The sequence below is a fragment of the Helianthus annuus genome, chromosome 3 (genome assembly GCF_002127325.2).
Source record: "Helianthus annuus cultivar XRQ/B chromosome 3, HanXRQr2.0-SUNRISE, whole genome shotgun sequence".
NCBI classification, from domain to species: Eukaryota; Viridiplantae; Streptophyta; class Magnoliopsida; order Asterales; family Asteraceae; genus Helianthus; species Helianthus annuus.
The window spans coordinates 94,334,961-94,361,366 of record NC_035435.2 but is presented as its reverse complement, the minus strand read 5'-3'; the positions used below and the strand labels follow the sequence as shown (position 1 = coordinate 94,361,366).

General features: G+C 41.1%; 1 pseudogene; it reads right to left on the bottom strand.

Annotated features, from left to right (window-relative positions):
* Positions 1–1,797: 1,797 nt before the first annotated feature.
* LOC110932008 lies at positions 1,798–26,191 on the bottom strand (annotated as a pseudogene).
* Positions 26,192–26,406: the final 215 nt, after the last annotated feature.

Genomic DNA, 26,406 nt, shown 5'->3' with positions numbered 1-26,406 from the left:
TTTGACTGTTAAATGTCAGAAAAAAGATGGAAGAAGAAAGATCAGAAAGTATTATCATACGTGGTGATCTGAAGATAAGATATTTACCCAAACCAGCGAGGTTCTGGCATCCATTGTGAATTTAAAAAGCTTAATGCATCTAGATTTGAACAATAATAAAATCTCCAGCGAGATTCCGGCAGATCTTGGAAAACTATCGATGATGAGTAGAGCGTTACTCAACCGGAATTAACTCACCGATGGAGATGGTGTTAGTGTATGTGATAGAAAGAGACAGAGGGGTGTTTAGAGAGAGACAGGGGGTGTTTCATCTTTATATATTTTATAAATTTTTTATATAATGACTATTTTGCCTCTGAGGTAAAGGACAAAATAGGAGGATTTAATTTGAGAAATATGACCCGATTTCACTTTTGAATCAAAATGGCAATAAAACTCAGACCACAGGGGACCAGATGCAAAAGGTTTGAATTTTGGACTAAAGTGACAAAAGTGACCAAAACTCAGGGATCAAAATGGCAGTTTTGTGTTTTAAAAAAGATTGATGGTTTAAAAAGAAGGTTTAAAAACAAATAATTTAAAAAAATCATTTATAAAAAAATAAATTTGTATATTTAAAATGTATTTTATTATAAAATAGTCGTGAAAATAACGAAATAATATAAAAACTTAAAATAATTACATATATTGGCTCTTGAATAAACTTTGTAATTTACATAAACAACCCCTAATGTATAAAATAAAAAAAAAATACTCTTAGACTTAACTAGACAAAAGTAACAAATTTAGTGTCAGGTATCAAAACTATTATAAATGTAACCTCGAAAGTCTGATATGTAAAAAGATTTCTTTTGGCATGAAAGGTTTAAGTTCATTAAATCATTAAACACACCAGTAAAATAGTAATTTACTAATTTACACTTATTTTTTATATAAAAATCTTATATAGGTAATCCATAGGTTATAGGGTGGGTATCTAGGTGATCCATGGGTTATTTTAATTGAAGTTTGAATCTAAAATTCGACACAAGGCAGGTTTGCGTAGCAGAGAGGCGGCGGAGATCTTGATTCCGTAGCTATTGCCAATCTTGGGTGACGAGGTCGCTTTGGTGGCCGGAGGCATTGGGTCAGGCTGTTTAGCCGTTCTCCTTCAAAATTTGATTTGGTTTCCAGTTTAAAAAAATTATTCATTGTACGAATTCTTTTAGTTTATCTTATACATTTTCATAATTTCTCTGGTTAATATCTTTTTACGTTAGTAAGATATGGATGAGTTTTACTCATAATCATTTACACTGTATTTATTTTTATATGTTGTGTTATGTTTAATTTTTTTTCCCAATATTAGATATCTTTTACTCCTTTCTTAAGGCCATACGTAATACGTAATGGTGCTTTATAGGGGTGTGAAAGTTTTGATATGCCATAGGCATACGGGCATGAAGAGGGAGGATTATTTTATGAATAATGCCATGAGGAAAAACAAGAAAACTAATAAATAAAAGGGCATTAAGAAGTTTTAACCATTACATGATACATTATGATGGTGATGTGGGCCCTTAGGTATTAACCATTACCCATGGTCTTAGCAACAATCATTAATGCACAAGTGATTTTAATGTTTTAGAAAAAGTTGTCATAAATATAACTGAAATTCGTAGTGCATGAACTAAAGATATCATCATCATAGATTCATTTAACCTCCAACGATCTAGAAATTTCATTGCATTGGGTATGGTGAATTAGATGGTGAAGAAGACATTTTGTGGCTGATGTTGTTTGCCAAGCTAAGATGATTTAGTACAAAGAGATACTACTGGATGATTCGTATTGGCCAATGGAAGAAAACTCGGATAGTCCTTCGAATGCCAAATAAGATGCCACTGGCATCTTTGAGGGAAGTAAAGGAATGGAAGCTTCGGAGTTCAAGACTTTAATGGCTTGTCGTATTGATGGGCGAAGTTCCGAATCAGGGTGCACACACCATAACCCAACGATCAATACACGCTTGATTTCTTCTTCCTCAAAGTCTAACTCTAAACACGGATCAACTGCCTCTAAAAGAGCCCTAGTTCCATAGAGACCCCAAACCCATTCTATTAAGCGTATTTGATTTTCTTCATCCTTGTTCTCTATGGGTTTTCGGCCACAAGCTATTTCCAATGCAACAACTCCAAAGCTAAAAACATCTGATTCCTTGGTTGCTTTACCAGCGACTATACATTCAGGGGCCATATAACCTAGGGTTCCAGCCAACATAGTTGTTTGCGCACCTTTCTCATGGTCAACTAACTTTGCTAGCCCAAAATCACCAAGCTTCGCATTGAAATTTGAGTCCAACATCACATTACTCGATTTGATATCTCTATGCAGAACACATTGCTCCCACTCTTCATGTAAATATAATAAAGCAGAAGCCAGATCTTGGAATATTTTATACCTTCTATTCCATCCTAGTAAGCTCTTTCCTTTGAATATATGTGAATCTAAGCCTCCGTTTTCCATATATTCATAAACAAGCAGGAGTTCTCCTTTGTCATAGCACCAGCCGGTGAGTTGCTGTTAATGCACTTTAGGTGATAAGTGCATGTCTCCCAATTTATTAGGGTCTTTATTGTACATTTGTAAAAGATAGTCCCAAGTTTATCCTAGGGACATTTTGTCCAAGTTTTAGGATGGTTTCTTTAGTCAGAGTTTTGTATGGTCTAAGGTCAGAGTTTGTTTGTGTAGCCTTTGTCTGAGTTTTGTCTATGTAACACCCCGTGTTTCCCAAAAGTCAAAGTCAACGTCAAGTGTTGACTGTTATTGGAATTAAAGGTCAATAAAGATTAATTTCATTTTAGTTTCATTTTGATTTTCATATTAATTGGAGTAAGTGTTGTATAATCAAACTAATCGGCCGATAATCGAACTGTGAATCAACGACCGACTGAGAATGATAGGAAGTAACAACGCAATAAAGCTAGTCAACCAATAATCAAGCTAATCAAATCAATCATCGAACTCAAGTGTGGGGATTTTAGTACTTTTATACGTGTGTGTGTGCCTTATGTGTTACTTGTGCATGTTTACTTTTATGTTAAAGTGTGTGGTGAATCAATCAAATCAATCAAGACTCAAAGGTGAATCAAACCCAATGGAAATCGAACCCGAATTGGTTGTAAGGATGCTTGTATGTTAGATATAGTAGTTGAGACTAAAAGTAATTTGATCATTCTCAAATCATCGTTCATCGAAGTCGAAATATCAAAATCGTCGCGAAACACTCAAAACCAGGCAAGCCGATCGAACAGGGCAACCTGATCGAACAGGCTAGCCGATCGAACAGGGCAACCTGATCGAACAGGCTAGCCGATCGAACAGGCTGTTCGATCGGGCAGCCGCTCGATCAGGAATGCTGTTCGATCAGCCAACCCTTTCCTCTTTTGGAAGCCTATAAATAGGGCTGTCCTTGTCAAACTTTCCACTTTTGGAAAAGCTCTGACCGACCAGCCTCTTCTTCTCACTAAATCTCAGATTTCTCTCAAACCGGTAAGTATTTCGTTCTAATCCTTGTACGTTTTTGTTCATTAATCGATTCTCCATCTTTCTATCTTTCAAAACTTGGATTTCATCCATGAAATCACCAAGATCTAGGTGTTCTTGGGTGATGTCATCATGTGTTCTTCAAGAACACTAAGTTTTGGCATCATTCCACCATGAATAACTTAGATCTAACCGATTTCCACATAAATAACCTAAAATCTTCCAAAGATCTTAACATTTCACGGTGGAAAAGGATTGGAAGATGGGTTTTCATCTATCTTTCAACTCTTTTACACTCAAAAAGGTGAAAACGAGACTTGAACCGATTTACAAACCATTCTAAACAAACACATGGTTCAAGATTCAGGTTCTACCAAGAGATATACCGATTTCGGGTTAAACGTTAAACTTAAGTTCCAAACCGCCTCTGGCCGAGCTTGGGTGATTCCTGCTCGAGTCAGTAGACTAAGTAGGGACTTCAGCTTTGTGGTTCAACTCGTAGTCAAAATATCTCTAAAACATCAACAATTAACGGGAATAACCAAGTGTTAAGTGATAGGTTAACCGAATCGAGAAGCTGGCCGAACGGCTAGGCTGTTCGATCGAACAGCCCAACCGAACGACTACGCCAGCCGATCGGCTAGGCTAACCGATCGACTAGCACTTAGTCCCACAAACTCATGAAGTGTAATATTGACAGAGTTCTATTCGATCGATCGAGCCACTCGATTGTAATCATTACTACTCGAATCATGAGATACTACACTTCAAAACACTTAGACTTTTCGAAACATTGGAATGTCACCCGATCGAGCATGCCAACCGATCGAGTGACATATTTGAAAACAATGAAGTGCTAGCCGATCGGTTGGGCTAACCGATCGAACAGCTGTTCGATCGGCCAACTTGAAAGGTAGTACAAACCATCATACACAAACACATCCTTCTCATCAAAGGAAGAAACAATCCACTTGAAGGAACCAGCCGATCGAGCCAGCCGGCCGATCGAATGGATGTTCGAACGGACTTTCAAACCAATCGAACAGCCCACTCGATCGAACAGCTGTCCGATCGATTGGCCTATCCGATCCAGTTTCCACTGTTCACTTTTTCCGCGTTACTCATCGTTGTGTTATCGAACTATTCAGGCTAACCTATTCTCAGTGCTCCTCTCAATCCACAACCAATCACTGTGAGTATACTCGATCCCTTTTTGCTTTCAGCACTTTTGGGTGTTACATACGTAATCTATCAAATTCACAAACAACACAAACTATTTGAACGCAAACCTACTTGCATGTATTACTTGTCTAAATGGTTGCTGTTTATTATGTTTACACGTGGAGTGCTATCTACCTGCTTTAGCAACGTAGTACTATAGTTTGGACTCAGCACCCGTTCACACGGGGGTTGCTAAGGACAATTTCCTGCATGGATTACAGTGGTAATCATGTATTGCGAACTGTCTCGGACAGTCAACTCGAAGTCGTTGGTATCGATGGTCCCATGTTGATAATTTACATGCATCGTTTGCCCTTGTGTACGTGCTTGGTTATGCGTAAACTTTTCGAACTTTATATGCTATATCAAACTTGTGTACTCACCTTTACATTATATGTATTGACTTTTATTTTAACGTATGTGACAGGTGTTTAAGCTACTAGCGTGCTAGGGAAGCGAGGCAATAATAAGCTTCTAGGAGCCTGTGACCTTAGGACAGTGTCCACCTACCTGCTCCAGGGCCATAATTATCTGTAGATCTTGTACTGGCACCTGTAGTCAGTAAGATCTATAGCTAGCCGTCTAGAAGTCTTAAAACAATATTTAATTCGGTCTGTAATAATTAAGAATTTGAGTTGTCGGAACAGTTCCCATATTGTTTAGTTGATTTCTATGATAACTTGTTATTATTTGGGACACGGTATGGGACGTGTTATATAACTGAATTGTATGATAGTTGTTGTGGAAACTTCTGGACAATCTGTTTCGCTCAGTGCCGCGCCCCGATGATTCCGCCATCGGTTGGGGTGTGACAGATTGGTATCAGAGCCATAACTATAGGGAATTAGGTTAGACACGATCTAGTCCGGATCGCTGTCTTAGAGACCTAGACTATAGTTAGGAACCAAGAGACCAAGTTTATGTGCTTATTTTATGTTGTTCCCTTCTATTCTATCATTACATCCGAACTCCGAGCCAAATTTTGTAATTTGGACGGGATTAGGAGTGAAACCCGCGAATTCCTGCCTAAATTACAAATTTTTGCCAATTATTTTGTGCGATTTTCTATCAACAAACGGGGGAGAATTATACCAAATTAGGGCTGAAACCCGTAATTTGATGAAAACTTTCCTCTAAATTTTCTTAAAACAGGGAAGAAATTGCTGAGCTAGGGGTGAAACCCTAACCTTGGCAGTTATTCCGACTTTATTTTATCTCGCCAAGGCAATTGACGGACTCCAATGACCTGAACTCACGAGTATGGCCTAGAATGTGCATGCATAATGCCCAAGAATCGAGGCAGAAACATGTCCCCTAGAGTCGAAAGTGACGACAAGTCAACTGTGAATAGTTAAATTGCCATGGTTAGTCAAAGTCTAGTAGCCGCAGACAATCCATTTTCCGATTTTGAGTGTTGCTTTGTTGATTTTATATGATTTACCTGTTTACATGTTTTAAGATTCGTTGATTGCTCCATTTGTTATCAATCTGCGTGACCTTTGTTGCTATCCTATCTCGATTCAAACCCCTATTGATGTGATCTAAACAAAATCAGTGTGCTATGCTACGTTATACGACTAAGTTAGACGATACAATGTGATGCTATCCGATATGCAAAACGAACGACACTCGACTTGTGGTTATAGGTTTCTGTTTTCTGACCGCCTCTGTGATAAAAGTGCGTACGTGTTTAGGAAAATTAAGTGCTCTATTTGCTTAATTGCTTATGTGCTCTAATTGCTTCTGTGCTTATGTGCCTCTATGATTGTGAGCTTATGTGTTTATATGTGTTACGTGACGTGAGATGCGACGTGATTCTAAGCTTTAGTAAACTAAGACGTGCGAGATTCGAATTCGTTGTGTTGAGCCCTATGGCGATGTCTATTGCAGACCATGTCGTCATCATCAAGAATTCGCCAAAACCTTTCTCGTCAGGAAAAGAGAGACCGACGTCTCGCCAAGCTCATCTCAAGGTCTGTAGCGAAAGCTGTCAGTGAGGTGTACGAAAACACCAGCAAGTCGTCGGAAGAATCCCGAACCCTCACTGAACCCAGCAAAGCTCCGTTCAGTTTCAAGCAATTTAAGGCATGTGGACCCAAGGAGTTCACCGGTGAAGAGGGCCCTACAGGCTTATTTCACTGGTTTGACTCTGTGGAAGTTACCCTTCGTCAAAGCGGATGCCCGGATCATCTTCGAACTCTCAATGCTACCGGTGTCTTCCAGTCGCGGGCATTGGACTGGTGGACAGCCGAAAGGAATAAGCGCGGGAACGACGCTGCCTACGAGCTGACGTGGGAGGAACTGAAGGCTATCATGCTGGACGAGTTCTGTCCTCCCCACGAACGCCAAAAGTTGGAGGATGAGTTCTGGACCATCAAGCAGAAGGAGGGCGACAACGCTGGTCTCACCGCCCGTTTCGAACAACTGAGCATTATCTGTCCAGACCAGGTCAAGACTCCCGAAATGACCATCAAGAAATACATCCGTGCTCTTCCGGATTGTGTTGCAGATTACGTGTTCGCCGCCAAACCCGCATCAATCGAGGAAACCTACCTACTCGCTGCCGAGATTAATGACAAGCGAGTTAAGGCTGGTGTCTGGGATAAGCCATCCAAGTCGTTGCATCAAGTTACTGCCGCATCAACCGACAACCCTACTGCTCAAGCCTCCAAGTCCTCGAGAAGAAGAAAGAAGAACAAGAGTTGTGCCGCCGCAACAAATGCTGCTCCTCTTCAGTCAATACCGCCACAACAGCAGCAACCACAGCGCACTGCGCCAGTGATCAATGCGCCGCCAGCTAAGCGTGCGTACACCGGCCCCCACCCACTCTGTGCTACATGTTCTTATCATCACCCGGTGGGTGTGGCCTGCCGTTACTGTGCCCACTGCAACGTTTACGGGCATTTCACTGCGAATTGCCGCTATGGTCCGCGTCAAACGCAAGCTCAAGCCGCTGTTAACCAAGCCCTGCTACCTGCTCCTCAAGCTCCTCAAGCTGCACAGGCCCCGGCAAACAATGTTTGGACCTGCTTTGCATGTGGTGACCCTAACCACTTCGCAAACCGGTGCCCGAACAGAGTGGTGAAACAAGAAGCTCAACAACCCCAGCAACAACAACAGCAGCCTCAACAACAAGCCGCTCACGCCAGAACTTTCAACATCAACGCACGCCAGGCTCAAGCTGATAACAACGTGGTCAATGGTACGTTCCTTGTGAATGGTATATATGCATCATGTTTGTTGATACTGGAGCCGATAACTGCTTTGTGTCATTTGAGTTTGAGAAACTTCTTAGACGTAAGCGCTCTTATCTTTCGTCACCCTTCGAAGTAGAAGTCGCTACCGGAAGAACCATTGCAGTCAATTCTGTGCTCCGTGATTGTACTCTCGAGCTCAACAATCATATATTCCCGATTAATCTCATTCCAATGCAGCTCGGAAGTTTCGATGTCATAGTAGGCATGGACTTTCTTCGTGAAAACCATGCTGAAGTTGTGTGTTCCGATAAGATGATTCGTTTTGTGCTAGCTAGTGGTGATATTCTATGTGTTTATGGTGAAACTACTGCAAAAGATCTCAAGCTCATGTCATGTCTTCAAGCTCGCAAATATCTCCGCAAGGAATATCGAGCCTTCTTGGCCAACATTGTTGTAGCAGAGATGGACAAGAAAAGGAAAGTTGAAGTCAAGGATGTTCCTGTTGTCCGAGAATTTCCTCAGGTGTTCCCTGATGATCTTCCTGGATTACCTCCAAGACGTGATATCGACTTTCGAATCGACCTTGTTCCAGGAGCCAACCCAGTGGCCAAAGCTCCGTATCGACTCGCTCCATCTGAGATGCGAGAACTCTCAAACCAACTCCAAGAGTTACTTGAAAAAGGCTTCATTCGCCCGAGCACTTCTCCATGGGGCGCACCAGTCCTTTTTGTCAAAAAGAAGGACGGGTCGTTCCGAATGTGCATCGATTACCGGGAATTGAACAAGCTGACCATCAAGAACCGATACCCCTTACCAAGAATCGATGATCTGTTTGACCAATTACAAGGTGCTCAGTGTTTCTCCAAGATTGATCTACGTTCAGGCTACCATCAGTTGCGGATTCAAGAGGAGGACATACCCAAAACCGCTTTTCGAACCCGATACGGCCACTACGAATTTGTTGTCATGCCTTTTGGTTTGACCAACGCACCCGCGGTCTTTATGGATCTGATGAATCGCGTGTGTAAACCGTTCTTAGACCGTTTCGTCATTGTATTTATCGACGATGTCCTGATCTATTCCAGATCGAGGGCCGAACATGCGCAGCATTTGCGATTGGTTCTCGAGTTGCTTCAGGGAAACCAACTCTACGCCAAGTTCTCCAAGTGTGAGTTCTGGCTGGAGGAAGTTCAATTTCTGGGTCATATTGTGAATAGTCGGGGTATACACGTTGATCCTGCAAAGATTGAGGCAGTCAAGGGATGGGTTACGCCAAAGAATCCGTCAGAAGTTCGCTCTTTTCTCGGATTAGCCGGTTACTATCGGCGATTCATCGAAGGATTCTCAAAGATTGCTGTACCGCTTACCTCCCTTACTCATAAAGACAAGCCTTTTGTGTGGGGAACCGCGCAGGAGACTGCCTTCCAAACCCTCAAACACATGCTGTGCCATGCACCAGTTCTTACACTGCCGGACGGAAGCGATGACTTCGTTGTCTATTGTGATGCTTCAAACCTTGGACTTGGCTGTGTTCTCATGCAACGAGACAAGGTTATAGCTTACGCATCTCGACAGCTCAAAATCCACGAGAAGAACTATACAACCCATGACCTCGAGCTAGGCGCAGTTGTCTTTGCCTTAAAGATTTGGCGGCACTACCTGTATGGTACAAGATGTACGATCTTCACCGATCACAAGAGCCTACAACATATCTTTAACCAGAGAGAACTCAATATGCGTCAACGCCGATGGGTAGGACTTCTCAACGATTACGACTGTGAGATCCGTTATCACCCAGGCAAGGCGAATGTAGTTGCAGACGCCCTCAGCAGAAAGAATTACGTGATAGGTGTTCGAAACATCCAGGCTCAGTATAACCTCGAAGCTCTCATCCGCGAAGCACAACACGCTTGCTTTAACGAGCGTACGTTGAAGAAAGAACGAATCTATCATGATGGAACTCAGCTCGTGAGCAAAGCCAACGGGATATTCTATTATCTGGACCGAATCTGGGTTCCGAGGAGGACAGATTTGCGAAAGATCATCATGAACGAAGCCCACAAATCCCGATATTCCATTCATCCCGGTGCGGACAAAATGTACCAGGACCTTCGCTACAAGTACTGGTGGCCTGGGATGAAAAGGGATATTGCTCTATATGTTGGTAGCTGTTTAACTTGTGCAAGAGTCAAGGCTGAACACCAAAGACCTTCAGGCTTACTCGAACAACCGCCGATACCCGTATGGAAGTGGGAAAGCATAGCTATGGATTTCATAACTAAGCTTCCGACCACGCCATCAGGTCACGACAGTATTTGGGTTATAGTCGACCGTCTAACCAAATCAGCCCACTTTCTGCCAATACGAGAAGACTATAAGGTGGCCAAGCTAGCCCAAATCTACACCGACGAGATCATTAAGAATCATGGTACGCCTCGAGACATCATTTCTGATCGCGATGCTCGGTTTACATCGAGATTGTGGGAAACTTTTCAAGCAGCTCTTGGTACGACGCTGAATTTGAGTACCGCATTCCACCCGCAAACCGACGGGCAGACTGAAAGAACGATTCGTACTATTGAAGACATGCTCCGTGCGTGTGTTATCGATTTTGGTGGTAGTTGGAGCAAACACCTACCGTTGGTCGAATTTTCGTACAATAATAGCTATCACTCCAGCATCGAAATGGCACCTTTCGAAGCCTTGTATGGTAGGAGATGTCGCTCGCCTATTGTATGGCACGAGGTCGGTCATTCACAATTGACTGGGCCCGAGATTCTGCAAGAAACGACTGACAAGATCCACCAGATAAGGGAAAATTTGGTGAAGGCCCGGGACAGACAAAAGATGTACGCCGATAAACGACGCAAGCCCCGCGAATTTGCAGTTGGCGACTACGTGCTCCTAAAGGTATCACCTTGGAAGGGAGTAGTCCGATTCGGCAAAAGAGGGAAACTTGCGCCTCGATTTGTTGGACCTTTTAAGATTCTGGAAAGGATCGGTAAAGTTGCCTACAAACTCGAATTACCGGAGGAACTCAGCAATGTCCACCCGACTTTCCATATTTCAAACCTTCGAAAATGCGTAGCCGACCACGACGCAATAATACCACTCGACGATCTTCAGGTCAATGAGACGCTACACTTCGTGGAAAAGCCTATCGAAATCATGGACCGACAGACCAAGCAACTCAGACGCTCTCGCATTCCTATTGTAAAAGTACGATGGGAAGGCAAACGAGGCGCGGAGTTCACTTGGGAACTCGAAAGTGACATGAAGGCCAAGTACCCACAGTTGTTCAGATAGATCTGAAGCATCAAATTGGTAAATCACACGGCGATGTACGGTTCTCGGCCTAATTTCGGGACGAAATTCCCTAAAGGAGGGGAGACTGTAACACCCCGTGTTTCCCAAAAGTCAAAGTCAACGTCAAGTGTTGACTGTTATTGGAATTAAAGGTCAATAAAGATTAATTTCATTTTAGTTTCATTTTGATTTTCATATTAATTGGAGTAAGTGTTGTATAATCAAACTAATCGGCCGATAATCGAACTGTGAATCAACGACCGACTGAGAATGATAGGAAGTAACAACGCAATAAAGCTAGTCAACCAATAATCAAGCTAATCAAATCAATCATCGAACTCAAGTGTGGGGATTTTAGTACTTTTATACGTGTGTGTGTGCCTTATGTGTTACTTGTGCATGTTTACTTTTATGTTAAAGTGTGTGGTGAATCAATCAAATCAATCAAGACTCAAAGGTGAATCAAACCCAATGGAAATCGAACCCGAATTGGTTGTAAGGATGCTTGTATGTTAGATATAGTAGTTGAGACTAAAAGTAATTTGATCATTCTCAAATCATCGTTCATCGAAGTCGAAATATCAAAATCGTCGCGAAACACTCAAAACCAGGCAAGCCGATCGAACAGGGCAACCTGATCGAACAGGCTAGCCGATCGAACAGGGCAACCTGATCGAACAGGCTAGCCGATCGAACAGGCTGTTCGATCGGGCAGCCGCTCGATCAGGAATGCTGTTCGATCAGCCAACCCTTTCCTCTTTTGGAAGCCTATAAATAGGGCTGTCCTTGTCAAACTTTCCACTTTTGGAAAAGCTCTGACCGACCAGCCTCTTCTTCTCACTAAATCTCAGATTTCTCTCAAACCGGTAAGTATTTCGTTCTAATCCTTGTACGTTTTTGTTCATTAATCGATTCTCCATCTTTCTATCTTTCAAAACTTGGATTTCATCCATGAAATCACCAAGATCTAGGTGTTCTTGGGTGATGTCATCATGTGTTCTTCAAGAACACTAAGTTTTGGCATCATTCCACCATGAATAACTTAGATCTAACCGATTTCCACATAAATAACCTAAAATCTTCCAAAGATCTTAACATTTCACGGTGGAAAAGGATTGGAAGATGGGTTTTCATCTATCTTTCAACTCTTTTACACTCAAAAAGGTGAAAACGAGACTTGAACCGATTTACAAACCATTCTAAACAAACACATGGTTCAAGATTCAGGTTCTACCAAGAGATATACCGATTTCAGGTTAAACGTTAAACTTAAGTTCCAAACCGCCTCTGGCCGAGCTTGGGTGATTCCTGCTCGAGTCAGTAGACTAAGTAGGGACTTCAGCTTTGTGGTTCAACTCGTAGTCAAAATATCTCTAAAACATCAACAATTAACGGGAATAACCAAGTGTTAAGTGATAGGTTAACCGAATCGAGAAGCTGGCCGAACGGCTAGGCTGTTCGATCGAACAGCCCAACCGAACGACTACGCCAGCCGATCGGCTAGGCTAACCGATCGACTAGCACTTAGTCCCACAAACTCATGAAGTGTAATATTGACAGAGTTCTATTCGATCGATCGAGCCACTCGATTGTAATCATTACTACTCGAATCATGAGATACTACACTTCAAAACACTTAGACTTTTCGAAACATTGGAATGTCACCCGATCGAGCATGCCAACCGATCGAGTGACATATTTGAAAACAATGAAGTGCTAGCCGATCGGTTGGGCTAACCGATCGAACAGCTGTTCGATCGGCCAACTTGAAAGGTAGTACAAACCATCATACACAAACACATCCTTCTCATCAAAGGAAGAAACAATCCACTTGAAGGAACCAGCCGATCGAGCCAGCCGGCCGATCGAATGGATGTTCGAACGGACTTTCAAACCAATCGAACAGCCCACTCGATCGAACAGCTGTCCGATCGATTGGCCTATCCGATCCAGTTTCCACTGTTCACTTTTTCCGCGTTACTCATCGTTGTGTTATCGAACTATTCAGGCTAACCTATTCTCAGTGCTCCTCTCAATCCACAACCAATCACTGTGAGTATACTCGATCCCTTTTTGCTTTCAGCACTTTTGGGTGTTACATACGTAATCTATCAAATTCACAAACAACACAAACTATTTGAACGCAAACCTACTTGCATGTATTACTTGTCTAAATGGTTGCTGTTTATTATGTTTACACGTGGAGTGCTATCTACCTGCTTTAGCAACGTAGTACTATAGTTTGGACTCAGCACCCGTTCACACGGGGGTTGCTAAGGACAATTTCCTGCATGGATTACAGTGGTAATCATGTATTGCGAACTGTCTCGGACAGTCAACTCGAAGTCGTTGGTATCGATGGTCCCATGTTGATAATTTACATGCATCGTTTGCCCTTGTGTACGTGCTTGGTTATGCGTAAACTTTTCGAACTTTATATGCTATATCAAACTTGTGTACTCACCTTTACATTATATGTATTGACTTTTATTTTAACGTATGTGACAGGTGTTTAAGCTACTAGCGTGCTAGGGAAGCGAGGCAATAATAAGCTTCTAGGAGCCTGTGACCTTAGGACAGTGTCCACCTACCTGCTCCAGGGCCATAATTATCTGTAGATCTTGTACTGGCACCTGTAGTCAGTAAGATCTATAGCTAGCCGTCTAGAAGTCTTAAAACAATATTTAATTCGGTCTGTAATAATTAAGAATTTGAGTTGTCGGAACAGTTCCCATATTGTTTAGTTGATTTCTATGATAACTTGTTATTATTTGGGACACGGTATGGGACGTGTTATATAACTGAATTGTATGATAGTTGTTGTGGAAACTTCTGGACAATCTGTTTCGCTCAGTGCCGCGCCCCGATGATTCCGCCATCGGTTGGGGTGTGACAGTCTAGGCAAAAGGTCTGAGCTTTGTGCTATATGTTTTGTCCGGGCTTTCTAGTTAGTCTTGAAAGTCCGGGCTTTGCCTTGTATATATACTTTAATGTGGAATAGAAAAGGTAACGATTCTGTGTGAATTTCTGTGCACCTAACCCTAATCATTGTGTATGTTTTGTCTGGCGGCTGCTTTGTGTGAGTGACGTCATTCATCTTCATCTTCCTCATCAAGAATACTCAGTGTATTCTTGATTTTCTCTCAAATCCTTGCATTCTAGTGTTTCATCTACAGTGGTTGATCATCAGGTGGATTCCGCACACCTGTTGGTTGCTTCAGCTGAGTGAGATCTTGGATTAGGAGGCCTTACAAGTGGTATCAGAGCAGTGTGCTCATACTACTGTAGGTGTTCTTAGTTTGAAGGTTTTGGTGAGAAAAGTTCATACTTTGATAGGGTTTAGTGAGAGTTTAGTGAATTTTTGGGTTTTATTCATGATTCTTCATTCATATCTAGTGATTTGATGATGGATTTTGAGTAGTTTAGTGATTTTAGTGTTATTCTTCATCTGGGTTTTACAGGGGTTTTTGGTTCTTGTTTATACAGAGTTTTGAAGGTGAAAAAGATTCTGAGTTTGATCTTTGGAAGCTTTGTCCGTGGTTTACACTCTGTTTGTGTCTCCGGGGTATTGTTGAACCAGTGTGTAGTCACGTTGGGGAGATAGTCCGGAGATTGGTTCTTCTGAGTTTTGAGAAACTTATACCTGTTCCGAGTTTTTCAAATCTCCTCATATTGTCTGAATTTTAACCTTAGTGTGTTAGTAAGTCCGACTTTTTAATTGTTTTGTTTTTGTCTGAGTTTCATTGTCCCTTGAAGTCCGAGTTTTATGTTGGTAGAGTCGTCCGAGTTATTGATTCTCTTTGTGTCTTTAGTTCTTGGTCCGAATTTTATTATGTTAATTGAGTCTGAGTTTATTAGTAAGTATTAGTGTCTGACTTTTTATATATAGAGTTTCTTTTGTTTATGTCCGAAGTTCATAGTAGTCCATAGGTCCGAGTTTTAAAGTGAGTGGTTTAGTCCGAATTTTAATTTTTATATAGTCCGACTTTAGTTAATTCAGTCCTTTTATTTGAGTCTAAGTCTCATTTTCTTTGAGTCCGAATGTTTAGTAGTTAAGTATCCATTAGTCCGACTTCTATTAGTTCCATAGTAGAGTCCAAGGTTCATTTTTCTTTGTGTCCGAGTTTTATTAATTAAAATCTGAATTTTATCCTTTATTCTGTGTCCGAATATTATAGAGTTCATTTAGATCTTACAGTCTGAGTTTTTGTTTCCTCTTTGGTTAGTCCAAATATTATAGAGTTCATTAGAGTCCGAATTTTATTCTCAGGTAGTCTGAGTTTAAATTTCTAACAGTGTAGTGTCCGAGGTTTTCTGTTGTTTGTGTTTTATTTCAGGTTTGTGTGATCCGGGTTTCGCAACTCTGTTTAAAGCTCAAACACTTCACTCCGTGTTTTCACTCCGTGTTTTCACTCCGTGTTTTCACTCCGTGTTTTGACTTAGAAAAAGTCTTCTGTGACACAGTTCTTGCTTGGAAGCCCACAGTTGTTTTCTGAAATGGCAAACAACAATCTGACTGCAATGGTGCAGAACCTCAAGCACAATGCTGAGGTAGGGAGTAACGACAAACCTCCCTTGTTGATAAACGAGCTTGACTTTCCTGAGTGGAAGGAACGTTTCGAAAGGTACGTACGAGCAAAAGACATCAAAATCTGGTTGTGTATCGTTAAAGGATGTGGAGCTACTCCAGTACGTACGTTGACGATTGATACGTATTTGGCACTCACTGACGACCAGAAGAAGTTTTATGACTGTGAAGAGAAAGCTATGTCAATGATAACGATGGCAATGACACAATCTATACTTCATATTTTCTGTAAAAGAAATAGCTCAAAGGAATTGTGGGATAGTATGATCCAGCGATATGAAGGAAATGAAATGTACAAGAAACGACGTCTCGAACGTTTGAAGACTCAATTCGTTGTGTTCAAGGCTTTGAAGAATGAACCATTTGATGACACAGTGAATCGATTTTATCATCTGCTGAGCGAACTTGATAGAAGTCAAGAGGGTATCTACACTGAATTCGAGAAGGTTGAGAAGTTTCTGAATTGTCTTTCGAGAGAATGGAATATGTACACCGCTTTGATCAGAGAGGGTGTTCTCTACGAAGAGCTTTCATTGGAAGAAGTTGTTCAGAAACTGAGGGGTTACGCTTGGAATATGGAAGATCAAGCATCTGATTTTGAGAAGATCCAAGATCCTCAGTTGTATAAGGCTTCGAAACCAACGGATAAGGGTAGTAATGGTGGTGTCGGTGTCGGTGTCGCTTTGTATTCGGAAAATGAAGGTCCTGCAAGTGAACACACCTTCATAAGCAACAATGACACTTCAGGTGGAACAAACAATTCAAATCAAGGGATATACTCTTCTAGTGGAGCTCAGAAATCTCAAGGAACAAGCCTGAACATTCCTATGATAGATGCAAGCTGTTTGAAGTTGATTGAAGAAAACATGAGTCTGTTGGCGTCCTTCATGACTGCCTACGAGAACTTCTGTCTTGGAAAGCTCGTTGAACCGTCAAGTCTCGATGAGGACTTTGATCAGATAGATCAAGACGAAATGGAAGAACTTGATCTACAACTCAATATGGCACTGTTAGTTCGAAGAGCGAAGAAGTTTCTGTTGAAGACGGGTAGGAAGTTCATAGGAGGTCAGACAAAGACTCGAATGGGAGTCGACATGTCCAAAGTAAAATGTTACAACTGTGGTATCTACGGGCATTTCGCACGTGATTGTCGAAAGCCGAAAATGGAAAGATCTGACAACAATTCTCGAGGAAGTAATTCAAGACCTCACAACAATGCTTCAACGACTACCTCTAACTCAAGTGCTCGTTCAAGTGGGTCTGAAAATCTTACACCTTCGACAAACAATGCTATGGTGGCTCAACCTCTACAGAATGTGACTGAGCCTTATGACTGGGGTTGTGCCTTGGAAGACATTTCGGGAGCTATTGTGTCACAAGCATTTATAGCTGAAATTGTGAACGAAGAAGTGTGTGAGGAGATTGTCGAAGAAACTAGCATTGAGGAACTTGCAGTTGTAGCTGAGGTTATCGGGGAAGAATTGGACTCGGGGAATGTTGCTGAAAATGAAGATCCCTCGATTGAAGAGACTGTTGAAAAGTCTAACAAGACAGAAGATGGAGAACAGGGAGAACGCTTTGAATTCAACATCTCCACAGCTGAAATGCAGCAATTTGCGGATGCAGAAGCTAAAAGGTTGGAAGAAAACTCCGTTGAAAACGAGGCTTGTGCATTCATGGCTGGCATTGAGGTAAAATCATCTTCTGTAGATAAGCGATGTGCTAGATGTGTTGAGTTTGTGACTAAGATTGATAGATATGCACTTCATAACACAAACTTAATTGCAGATTTAGAAAAATCCAGAGAACTCATTGCTGTTTTATCTAATTCGGATAAAGAACACCGAATTAAGATAAAAGCGCTGAAAAATGATATCTCTGAATTTGAGAGACTTGTGGCTCAGGGAAATCTTAGAAATCAGGAATTAAAATCTGAACATGAAATGAATCAAAATTGTGTTTTGGAAAAGAACAAAATCATTTTGGAAAAAGATAATCTGATTTTAGATTTGCAACGAAAGATTGAAAAATTCAGGGATTCATCCGAAGTGATGAATTTCTGTATTAACAGCCAACGTCTCAAAGAGGAAGAAATGTTCGACATCGGTTATACTAAGGTGCCTCCTCCGGTAAACCGTAACTATACATCGATGCCAAGCATTGATCCTGAATTGGCAAATTTTGTGCCAAAGACTCCTCTGACGGTTGAACCGCAAAGTGAGTCAGAATCTGAGCCAGATGAAGTTACTTACTCAGATCAGTCGAAGAAGAGTGGAATTTCAAAGAAAAATGAGGTGAATCTTGAAAACATTGAAAATTTGATAAGCAATAAGATTTTGGAAATTTTCAATCAAGTTCAAAATGAGAAATCAAAACCAAAGTCACGTGGGAAAACTAAAAAGGCTGTGAAAAATGTCCCTAAAACTGAGTTTGTTAAAGGGGAAGATTTTGTCAAAGAGGAAGTAAAAATCGAAACAGGTTCCAACTCTCAGTTTGTGAACCAAATCTTGAAAAATTCCACCAACGCCTCATCATCTTCGACCGATCATGAGGAACGTCTAAAGAATGCTGCGAAAATTCGCAAATGCTACAAGTGTCGTGGGAAAGGACACTTAGCAGCAGACTGTCCAGATGACAGGGGTAAATCTCTTGTTGACCCTGATCAAAAGAAACCTTTTGTTGAAAAACCACAAAATGAAGCAGTTAATGTTGAAAAGAAAAATGGTAAAAATCAGAAGGTTGAGAAAAACAAAGTGATTAAACAAGAAGTAAAACCAGTTATCAAACCAAATGTTAAATCACAACAAAATCAGGATCAGGAGGAGAAACCTGTTGTTATTAACCGCGGGGACAGATCGGAAAATACATCTCAAAGACATGATACTCGTGAGAAAACCCCTCACAGACGACAAAATCATGTCACTTTCCAAACAGTTGAGAATGAGCAACGTTCTAGAGGTTCGAACAACAACTATGTTAGACCTCATGCACAGAACAGATTCGTGAATGATCGAAATGCGTCACCCCCCCCCCCTCGATTTCCAAATCAAAGACCGCATTCGGATAATCATCCACGATCATTCTCAAGACATGAAGATGCTCCTATATTTGGTAGGAATTTTGAGCCACCCAGGAATCAAAATTACAGTTACCAAAACTATGGAAGCCGAGGGTATGGAAACTCTGGTTATACCAACAGATCGTCATCTTCGTATAATCCACGATTTGCGGTGACTCATTCCAACAATTTCCGAAATGGAAATGGTGGACACAGAGGCAATGATGGTTATTTCAAAGAGTTTTCTTATGTTGACGAATCAGGACGACCCAAGACCATCATGGCTTGGGTCCCACACTCTAACTAAATTTTTGTTGGGGAGTGTAGGAGCAGCTGAAGAGGGCTATCTATATTTGGTATATCGATAGTGGCTGTTCCAGACACATGACAGGGAATAAAGAGTTACTGAACAATTTTAAACAAATTCGTGGTGGTTATGTGAACTTTGCCGGTGAAAAGGGTGGATACATCACCGGTGAAGGCTCTTTGTCAAATGGAAAAATCACGCTGCATAAAGTGAACTACGTTGAAGAATTGAAGCATAACTTGATGTCGGTTTCTCAAATCTGTGACAACAAGTACACGATGTTGTTCATTAATAAAGCTTGCTTCGTCTTGCGTCCGGGATTTGTTGTTCCTGAAGATTGGATCGTTATGAGGGCTCCAAGGGTGAATAACACATATGTCATGGACATGCGCCCATCGGTTAACTCGTCCGCTCCAGCGACATGTCTACTTTCGAAGGCGACTGAAGATCAATCGTATCTCTGGCATAGGAGAATGGGCCACGTGCATCTGCGAAAAATGAACCACTTAGTGAAAAACAACTTGGTGTTGGGGGTTCCTTTACGTAGTTTCAATATGCACAACAAATGTGAATCATGTGAAAAAGGAAAAATCAAACGAAAGCCTCATAAACCGAAAACAGTTAACTCAATCCAAAAACCACTTGAATTGCTTCACATGGACCTTTTCGGCCCGATCCATGTTGCTAGCATTGGTGGGATGTCTTATTGCTTAGTTGTCACTGACGACTTCTCACATTACTCAAGGGTATTTTTCTTAAAAACTAAGGATCAAACTGCTGGTATTTTAAGAGATTTATTCAAACAACTTGAGAAAAATTATTCACTTCCTATTAAGAAAATCCGAAGTGACAACGGCACTGAGTTTAAAAACCATTATATAGATGAGTTATGTCGGGAAATGGGAATAATTCATCAGTTCAGCGCTCCATATGTTCCTCAACAGAACGGAGTTGCAGGACGGAAGAATCGTACCCTAATTGAGGCGGCCCGCACTATGCTTTCTGAATCAAAAATGCCAATTTTCTTCTGGGCCGAGGCGGTAAACACTGCATGTTATGTGTTAAATCATGTGCTTACTATCAAAAGAGAAGATAAAACGTGTTATGAATTGCTTGAAAACAGGAAACCGAACCTATCTGGTTTTCAGCCTTTTGGGATTAAGTGTGTTATCAAACACACCAAAGATACTCCGAAAATGGGGGAAATTGGTGAAATTGGGTTCTTTTTGGGTTATGCCAATGGAACTCCAAACAAACGCGTTTATAACATCAAGAAGCGAATAGTGGAGATCGTGTTTGATATAACTCCTTTGAGTTTTGATCCTCCACCGTCCGAATTCGGTCCCAAAAGTGGTTATGATTATGATAAATTGTTTGATTCGTTTGATGTTCCTGATGTTTCAGAAGAAGATTCGGAGGTTGTATACACACATCTTGTGAACAAAGATGAAGTGGATGCGAGCTGGAGAGCAAGTATTCCTACTAATGTGTCTTCGAATGTTCCAGTCGCTGATTCTTCGGCCGTAAATGATGCTGTTGCTGAGCAGATCCCCAATGCAGCTGCTCAAACTACAAGTGGAGATCTATACGTTGACTTTTCAGCATATCCAACTGTTGAAGCGTCTTCTGGTAATGGTGAAGCTTCTAGTAGTAATGCAAATGTTGAGGGGGAGATTCAATCAAATTTGGGAAACAATCTTCAAGCTCCGGCAATCCCAGTTCCAAGAACAAATATTCATCATCCTGTTGATAATATTATTGGGAATCCAAATGCGGGAGTGCAGACGTGAAGGAGTATTTCAGAGATGCAATGTCTGTTCTCTGCTATCAAGAAAGAAGAAATCTACAATCTTAGCCTGCATGAATGTTTTATCTCTCAGATAGAGCCGAAGAACTATCAGATGGCTCTGAAGGATAATTCTTGGTGTGAGGCGATGCAAGAAGAGTTAGCTCAGTTCGACAAGTTAAAGGTGTGGAATTTGGTCGATCTTCCAAAGGGCTAGCATGCAATCAACACGAAATGGGTTTTCAAGTGCAAGAAAGACGATAAGGGTGTATTTGTCAGAAACAAAGCACGGTTGGTTGTTCAAGGCTTCAATCAGGAGGAAGGGATTGACTATACCGAAGTTTATGCACCGGTGGCAAGACTGGAAGCTATTCGTTTGTTTCTAGCCTTTGCTGCACACATGCGTATCAAAGTCTATCAGTTGGATGTGAAAAGTGCCTTCCTTTACGGGAAATTGCATGAAACTGTGTATGTGTCCCAACCACCGGGTTTCGAAGCTCCAGGGTTAGAAAACAAGGTCAATTTGTTGGACAAGGCTCTCTACGGTCTCCATCAAGCCCCTCGAGCATGGTACGAGACGTTGTCAAAGCATCTATTGGAGCATGGGTTCTCGCGTGGTGCAATTGACTCGACACTGTTCATTTTGAAGAAAGGGGGAGATTTTCTGATTGTGCAAATTTACGTTGATGACATAATTTTTGGTTCTTCAAATGAAGAATTGTGTCGTGAGTTCAAAGCGGTGATGAAGTCAAAGTTTGAAATGAGCGTGATGGGCGAGTTATCCTTCTTTTTAGGTCTTCAAGTGAGTCAAGAAAAACCCGGGACGTACGTGCATCAGACAAAGTATATCCACGAGATTCTCAAAAGATTTGGATTGGAAGATAGCTTACCCTATGACACGCCTCTACCGACAAATCTCAAGCTTTCACCCGATGATGAGAAAGATCCTGAAGTGGATCCGACTCTATATCGAGCAATGATAGGTTCATTGATGTATCTTACTACTTCACCACCAGATATTATGTTCTCTGTTTGTTTGTGTGCTAGGTACCAATCAACTCCGAAGGAGTCGCACTTGAAAGCTGTCAAGCGAATTTTCATATATCTGAAAGGGACGCCTAAGCTTGGATTGTGGTATCCAGCTGAAGGTGGTCTGGATTTGATGGCGTATGCTGACGCAGATTTCGGAGGGTGCCAGATGAACAGAAAGTCAACCTCTGGCAGCGCACAACTTCTTGGAAATCGTCTTGTCTCTTGGCAATGCAAAAAGCATGTTGCCGTTTCTCTATCCACGTGCGAGGCAAAGTACATTGCTGCTTCAAGCTGTTGTGCTCAGGTTTTGTGGATTCAGCAGCAAATGAGGGACTACGGTTTGAATTTTACTCGAACTTCTATCCTTGTCGATAACAACTCTGCCATTTCCATAACAAACAATCCAGTTAATCACTCACGCACTAAGCACATAGATGTTAGGCATCATTTTATTCGCGACTGTGCTGAGAAGGGTTTAATAGAAGTGGTTAGGGTAGACACCTTGGATAATCTTGCCGACCTGTTTACGAAAACATTCGATCGGGCTAGATTTGAAAATCTGGTCCGAATGATTGGCATGATCAACCCTGAGTAAAATGCTTTCAAAACTCGCATAGAAACTTTATTTTATCTTTTCTGTACAGTTCTTACAGCTTTCGAAAAATTGAAAAACTCCAAAAATATTTTACTTAGTTGTAGGATAAATTTTCAGAAAAATACAAAAACATTCGAAAAATTTAAAATGAAGTCGTGTTGAGATATAAGGGAAATGATAGTACATCGGTTAGTCGTATCTGGTGCATGACTATGGTTATATGCATAAAATTAACCGTTAACTGTGACAGCTTCATTATACGTTGCTTCGGTAGGTTTTACGCGTAAATAAGAACCTGTCTTTGGTATATAAACATAATGAACTACGTAACTCGTGTGGCGCATCTCTCGGATATATGATCTTGGTACCGTAATTTCGTTTGATAGATTGCCGAGGTTCTGAGATACGTGGTCTTTATGCTGTTTATCATCTGGGTATCATGGTTGATTCTTTTACAGGAAAATAACGGGGACGCAAGTCTAGATCTTCCATGATACCATACATACGTGTAAATACCTTAATACCTGATGCATTCGACCCAAATAAGTGATAGACAATCACATGTCCTACAAAATTATGCGGGAGTCAAGTTCCTCCTCAATAAGTGATTCTATCACAAAGGACTTACTCCTGTGCCCTTTGCATCTGAAATTCAAGTTCCTCCTCAATAAGTGATTCTATCACAAAGGACTTGTTTTCAATTCCAAATAAGTGAGTATCTCACATTAGCTTATACGTCAAAAACAGATGATAAATGGTATACTCACCAGTAAGATGATCTCTCGTGCATACCTTGATACGGTAGTACATACTGAGGTGGGTAAACATAGTTACTGTCAGCTATTAATACACTTAATTCCATATCTCGAAAACAGTGTTCGAAAGCGTGCTAAAACTTAAGTGGACCACAATACCGTTGAACGTCTTGAACTGTCAACATCATTCTAAAAGATTAAAGCTAAATGCTATAGTTCTTGTGTTGGGTACTGACAGTAAAACCGATATGATTCCTTTGCTCCGACTTCACAAAAGGATAATTAGTGTAAATATGTTCTTAGGTTTAACCTATTTAATTTAGTTCAAATTGAAAAACAACAAAAAGATTTTGCTTTCCTGTCTCTATGTGCGAGTTATCTTATTAAGAATACTCTAGGGTTGTGAAAATTGTTTAAATAAGTTATTAAATGTTGGTTGTTTAATATTTCAATTGTTTATTCTGGGGTATTGGACTTTATTTTTGGGATCCAGGTTTGGGCCGATGTCTCCGGGGTCATGTTTCTTAATCCGGGGTTAAGTGTTTCAGGTCTGGATCGTTCATCTCAAGATGGAAGTTTTGGAGAAGCTGTGTGCATCTGTATCGTTCATCTCAAGATGGAAGATTTGGAGAAGCTGTGTGCGTCTGGATCGTGCATCTCAAGCCTAGGGAAGCAGTGATTTCTGAAAGGAAAGTGACTGTTGAGATTGCTAAAGTGCTGGATCCGATTTGGCTTGCCAACTTAAGGGAAGCACATCTGAAGAAGCTTCGGCGCCTGCCTCTAAAATACAATGAAGAAGATCGTGTTCTAGCTGACCAGTTCATCAATGTGGTTCAGTTCTGTGTGAAGAACAAGGTCTGGGCAGGAAGCAGTTCTCGAAGAAAGGATGAAGATCTCAAGACCAATGAAGACCATGCACTGATCAAGGGGGAGTTTGTTAATGCACCTTAGGTGATAAGTGCATGACTCCCATGTTACCAATGAAAGGATGAAGATCTAAAGACCAATGAAGACCATGCACTGATCAAGGGGGAGTTTGTTAATGCACTTTAGGTGATAAGTGCATGTCTCCCAATTTATTAGGGTCTTTATTGTACATTTGTAAAAGATAGTCCCAAGTTTATCCTAGGGACATTTTGTCCAAGTTTTAGGATGGTTTCTTTAGTCAGAGTTTTGTATGGTCTAAGGTCAGAGTTTGTTTGTGTAGCCATTGTCTGAGTTTTGTCTAGGCAAAAGGTCTGAGCTTTGTGCTATATGTTTTGTCCGGGCTTTCTAGTTAGTCTTGAAAGTCCGGGCTTTGCCTTGTATATATACTTTAATGTGGAATAGACAAGGTAACGATTCTGTGTGAATTTCTGTGCACCTAACCCTAATCATTGTGTATGTTTTGTCTGGCGGCTGCTTTGTGTGAGTGACGTCATTCATCTTCATCTTCCTCATCAAGAATACTCAGTGTATTCTTGATTTTCTCTCAAATCCTTGCATTCTAGTGTTTCATCTACAGTGGTTGATCATCAGGTGGATTCCGCACACCTGTTGGTTGCTTCAGCTGAGTGAGATCTTGGATTAGGAGGCCTTACAGTTGCACCAAATTTTTGTGCCTCAATCGGCTTATGAGCCTTACTTCTGAAGCATATTGTTTGATTCCTTGTTTGGAAGTCTTCGACACCTTTTTAACTGCGACGTGCAAGCTTAAATTTTTTAGAAAACCTTTGTAAACTCCTCCAAAACCACCCTCGCCAAGCTTTTTTGTCTCTGCAAAGTTGGCTGTTGATTGAGCTAACTCATGGTAAGAAAATCTTCTGGGCATAGAGTGCCCCATTTCAAGTTCGCTTTCAAGCTCCAAAGCAAGTCCATGTTCCTCTACTTTATCACCCGAGTTTTTCTTCCTTCGCCATAAAAAATAAGCAGCCGTAGCCAAAACGGCAACTAAACCCAACGTTCCAGCTATTACCTCCACCTTTCTCATTGTATAATTTTTCCCCTTCACAACATTTGGGCTGGTGGTTGGGGCTAGCTCTGCATATTCAACAACTTTTGATTTAGTACTATTGAACGTCCAAGATCGCACCATGTGTTTCTCATATCGATCTCCTGTGGAAGCTGAAAACCCAAAAATTACCCATTCGGGCAACACTTTCCTTAAATCAACGGTGTAGCTAAGGCCAGTTTCCCATAGTGGCGAATTATTTTTAAAATTGGTGAAGGACACACTAAGATTTTTAGAATCAGCATGATAATTAATCAAAGCTCTACACTCTTTCCCAAGTGTTATATTGTTATTCTATTTCCGATATGCAACAGAATTAAGAGAGCTGATATCAATACCAACATGTTCATCTATGGGTCTGGGTGAATTGGGATCCATTGGATCCCACACGTTGCCACCATAAGTATCAAACTCCACAGCTACAAATGGATATGTACTGGTGTTGGATTTATAAATGACCGGAAGACCAATGGCTTCTCCCGCCTTCATCACCGAATTATTCGGAGCAAGGAAGAATGTGAGACCATCACCGTGATAATTATTCACGTATGAACTGATCACAAATGTGAAACTCCTAGAAAAGCTGGCTAAATTAGAGTCGTTGTCCCAAAGATGAAGAAGTGTTTTGTACGTCGCTCGACCTGCTAACCATGGCGAACTACGATTCAGATTCCTATCGTAGGTTACCTGGATTCCATCACCCGGGATATAAGCTGCATCACCTGATAATATTATATCCTGGGAGTTGTTTTGACTGATATTTCTGAAATTGAAACTAATTGAAGTTGTATAAGGGATTAAAACAAGAAAGAAGATTGTTAAGATAGACATGAGTTTCTTTGTAGATAGCCTTATTTAACAAATGAATATATACCCGCACCAAGATTAAACAGTTATCATCTTTATGAGTACCGAATACGGTGGGAGTAGATATTTTTTTGCCTTAGGCCATCCGTAGTCATAAAGCCCCTTATGGGGCTTATATCACTAGAGCACGTAGTCATAAAGCCTCTACCTATCATTACCTAATTATTAATTTTCGTTTT